Source organism: Mustela erminea, chromosome 4, assembly GCF_009829155.1.
Source record: "Mustela erminea isolate mMusErm1 chromosome 4, mMusErm1.Pri, whole genome shotgun sequence".
Lineage (NCBI taxonomy): Eukaryota > Metazoa > Chordata > Mammalia > Carnivora > Mustelidae > Mustela > Mustela erminea.
Genome location: NC_045617.1, coordinates 114,880,821 through 114,885,659, shown reverse-complemented (window position 1 = coordinate 114,885,659; position 4,839 = coordinate 114,880,821). Strand labels below are relative to the sequence as shown.

Below are 4,839 nucleotides of genomic sequence, written 5' to 3'. Positions count from 1 at the left end.
TAATGTAGTTGAATTTATCAGTCTTCTCTACAGTTTGTGCACTTTATACATGTCTAACAACCTACTTGAACATACTAAGAGAAAAGTTAGATATTTGGAGGAGAGTTTGGGGGACAGTGGATGCTAAATAGTAGAAAAGTAGACAAAAAAAAAAAAAAAAGACCAAAAAAATTCCAAACTTCTTTTAATTCCAGGGGAAAAACAAATTCGTGCAAGAAAAGTTCTGATTTGAGAATATTGCTCAGCTGTATTTATATATGAAGTTGAAGTAATATAACCATTGACTCGGTCTTATCAAAATTATGATGAGTTATTTGGGGAGGATAAGGGAACAGACTAAGGACTTGTATGGTGACAGTGGGATTGAGGGGTTGAACTCTATAGTTTCCTATTGTTGCCTAACAAGTTACCACAAACCTAGTGACTTCAAACAGCACACATTTATTTTCTGTGTGTGTGGGTCAAGACCCTGGGCATGGCTCTGTGCAGGGTCTCACAAGGCTACCATCAAAGTGTCAGCTGGGGCTGCAGTTTCATCCGAGGCTTGACCGAGAAAGGTGCTTTGTTGGTGGTGTTTAGGTCCACACGTTTGAAAGGCTGAGGACTTCAGTTTCTCCCTGCTGAGCAGAGAGCCTGATGTGGGGCTCGATCCCAGGACCCTGGGATCATGACCTGAGCCGAAGGCAGAGGCTTTAACCCACTGAGCCACCCAGGCGCCCCAGGACTTCAGTTTCTTATGGACAGCAGCCAGAGTTCACCCTTAGCTGCTAGGAGCTGCCTTGGGTTCCTTGCCATGCCATCCCCCCAGCACTGGCAGCCCACACAACATGGCAGGTCACTTCAGAGCTCAAGGGAGGGAGAGACTCTAGCACAGAGGCTGTGCTACGCAATGGAATACTATGCAGCTATCAAAAGAAATGAAATCTTGCCATTTGCGACAACGTGGATGGAACTAGAGGGTATCATGCTTAGCGAAATAAGTCAATCGGAGAAAGACAACTATCATATGATCTCCCTGATATGAGATCATATGATCTCCCTGATATGAAATGAAACAAGAGGGGATTGGGAGGGAGACAAACCATAAGTGACTCTTAATCTCACAAAACAAACTGAGGGTTGCTGGGGGAAGTGGGGTTGGGAGAAGGGGTTATGGACATTGGGGAGGGTATGTGCTATGGTGAGTGCTGTGAAGTGTGTAAACCTGGCAATTCACAGGCCTGTACCCCAGGGGATAAAAATATATTATATGTTTATAAAAAAATTAAAAATTAAAAAATAAATTTAAAAAGTGAGAAAAAAAAGAAAAAAGAAAGAGGCTGTGCTACGATCTTATATAACATAATTGCATGCACATGTGTACCTTCCATCCCCTTTACCATATTGGATTGGTTGGAAACAAGTCAAGGTTCCCGTACATATTCTGGGGGAGGGCACTCGCTCAGGAGTGTTGTGCCAGTTCAGCCAACTACACAGTTGAAGGGGAAACAGCCCCCACAGGAACAGCCTCACTTCTGACACCAACTGCAGTTTCAGGAGACCCCTCCCCCCCCACAAGCACTCAGGTTTGTTTTCTGGCTGGAAGGACTCAGAACTCACTGAAACAGTTATAGTCCTGGTTACTGGTTACAATTTATTACAGGGTGAAGATACAGGCTAAAATTAGCCAAGGGAAGAGCACATACAGCAGAGCCCTGGAGGATAGAAAACAGAGCTTCTGGGGCCACCTGGGTGGCTCAGTGGGTTAAAGTCTCTGCCTTCCGCTCAGGTCATGATCCCAGAGTCCTGGGACCAGGCCCCACATCGGGCTCTCTGCTAGGTGGGGAGACTGCTTCCCTGCCCTCCTGCCTGCCTCTCTGCCTACTTGTTATCTCTCTGTCAAATAGATAAATAAAATCCTTAAAAAAAAAAAAAAAAGAAAGAAGACAGAGCTTCTGTTCTCCCTTCCCTATAGAGTCACAGATGCATTATTCTCTTGGATTCAGCATATAACAATACACATGAAATACTGCCAGCTAGGGAAGCTCATCTGAGCCCCAGTGTCCAGATTTTTATTGGAGCTCAAGTGTTTGACTGCCTACATGTCTAACCTCAAAGTCCAACCACTCTGGAGGTCAAGACCCAAAGCCCCACAATAAATCACTTTGTTAAGAGTTTCTGGCACGTTCCAAGGGCTTAGTGATTGATTACCTGCCAGAAGCCAAAGGCCAAGGCAAGACTTCTCTTTGAGTTAGGTTACTAACTTGAGTTATGTATTTGTATCTTTATTACCTAGACACAAATCCCAGGAGGTGAGAGTCACAAAACCACCCTAAGAGTATAACCATCACAGGTATGAATGGGCTGAATTAAAATGCAATTTAGGCATGTTATTTAGAAACAGATAAAGGGCGCCTGGGTGGTTCAGTCAGTTATGAAGTGTCAGACTCTTGTTTTTTTTTTGTTTGTTTATTTATTTGTTTGTTTGTTTTTAAAGATTTTATTTATTTGTTTGACAGACAGAGATCACAAGGAGGCAGAGAGGCAGGCAGAGAGAGAGGAGGAAGCAGGCTCCCTGCTGAGCAGAGACCCCCCCCCGATGCGGGGCTCTATCCCGGACCCTGGGACCATGACTTGAGCCGAAGGCAGAGGCTTAACCCACTGAGCCACCCAGGCGCCCCCTCAGACTCTTGGTTTTGACTCAGGTCGTGTTCCCAGGGTCATGAGATCAGGCGCTGGGGCAGGCTCCACACTTAGCAAGGCATCTGCTTGGAATTCTCTCCTCTGTCCCTCCCCCTGCTCATGTGCTCTCTTTCTCTCTCTCTCTCTCTCAAATAAATAATTTTTTAGAAAAGATTTTATTTATTTGACAGAAAGAGACACAGCAGGAGAGGGAAACACAAGCAGGAGGAGTGGGAGAGGGAGAAGCAGGCTTCCCAGCTAGCAGGGAGCCTGATGTGGGGCTCGATCCCAGGATCCTGGGATCATAACCTGAGCTGAAGGCAGCTGTTTAATGACTGAGCCACCCAGGTGACCCTCAAATAAATAAATTTTTTAAAAAAGAAAAAGATATGACTAATAGATAAAGTGGTGGCAATTTGGTAATGAAAAATAAAGGGAAAAGGACTGGGAGCTACTTTTTAAAAAATAAATCATGTAGGGTCTCCAGTGGGGCTCTGGGTTGGTGTGAACCCCAGCGATGGCCGAGGCAGAGACCAAGGTTCATGTGTCTGAGAGGTGAATGTGGTCCAGAGGGGCTGCCCAGTGCTCCAGGCCCAGGGCCCCATTCCTACTCAGTCTCTGTGGAGGTCCTAGCAGAAATCAGGTCTTGATCGAGCACCCTTCCTGAAATCTGGCCAAGGCCCCGGATATGGCTCTAGTCAGAAAGCCTGTCATTTTAAGGGGTGCCTGGCTCGCTCAGTCGGAAGAGCATGTGACTCTTGATCTTGGGGTCGTGGATTCTAATCCCATGTTGGATATAAAGATTACATAAATAAATAAAACTTAAAAAAATAAAGAAAAGAAAGCCCATCACTTTGAAGACTGTGGCCCATACTGCAGAGATCCTGTCTGTTCACAGGCCTCAAAGGAGCCCAAGGATTGCTTTTTTCTTGGAGAAGGAAAACAACCCTCCTAGCAAAGAGCCTACTAGGAGGACCTCTTCTTTTTTTAAAGAAAAAAATTTTTTTTTAAAGATTTTTTTTTTTAATTTTATTTACTTGAGAGAGAGAGAGTGAGAAGGTGAGAGAGGAAAAGGTCAGAGAGAGAAGCAAACTCCCTATGGAGCTGGGAGTCCGATGCGGGACTCGATCCCGGGACTCCAGGATCATGACCTGAGCCGAAGGCAGTCGTCCAACCAACTGAGACACCCAGGCGTCCCTTAAAAAAATTTTTTTTTAAAAATGTTTTATTTATTTATTTCACACATAGAGGCAGCCAGAGAGGGAACACAAGCAGGGGGAACTCAGGCTTCCCGCTGAGCAGGGAGCTCGATCCCAGGACCCTGAGATCATGACCCGAGCCGAAGGCAGACGCCCAACAACTGAGCCACCCAGGTGCTCCAAGGGAGGACCTCTTCACGACATGTCATATCTGCGTCACCCCCCCATTCCTGTGCTGTACTCCCTGAACATTGAGTCCAACTCCAGGGAAGAAGACCTGGACTTCAGAGACTTGGAAATGTCCGTCTCTGTGCAGGCGGTCCTCCAGCCGGCTGGAGACCCTTGGCTCTGCCTCCACCTCCTCCCCAGGATGCCAGTCTGTCTTGCTTTGGTTTCTAGGGACTGCTGGGGTCAGAAGGCTGGGCCAGAACCTCACTGTGGTGTGTTCAAAGTTAATCGAGGTCCCCAGAGTCCCTGGGAATCCCTGGGTCCCACATAATGGGAAACCCCCATCAGCCATGAAAAAGAAATGAATGAAGAAGTTTCCAGAGATCCTGAAATCAGATCTGGGCTGTTTCCATGAATGCTGAGTTTGGAGCCGCTGACTTTGCTCTGTTCACTAAATGAGATGGCCTGGGGGTGTACCTGGCTACACACTCCCCACCCTGTACATGGCCCCTCCTCCCTGTGGAGAAGACCCTCCGGGTCCCCTTCCCTGGTCTTGTTACCTGTACACCTGCTGTGGCCACAGGAGGCCTGTCCTCCTCTGGGGGCTTGTGCAGCAGCAACAGCCAGCTCAGGAAACAGGGCTCGCCCGGCCTGGCCACGCACTGCTGTCCAGGATCCAGTCTAACCCAGTGGCGTCTCCTGGAGGAGCTGAGCCACTTCCCAGCTGGGCTGCAGACAAGGGTAGGAGGAACCGGCACTGGCAGGGGAAGCGAAAGGGCTGGGATTGCAGGTTAGAAAGGACTTGGGCCCT

At 47.6% G+C, this 4,839-nt stretch overlaps 1 pseudogene; it reads left to right on the top strand.

The window, feature by feature from the left end:
• The first annotated feature begins 3,178 nt into the window (after nucleotides 1-3,178).
• LOC116589382 lies at nucleotides 3,179-4,487 on the top strand (annotated as a pseudogene).
• The last annotated feature ends 352 nt before the right edge of the window (nucleotides 4,488-4,839 follow it).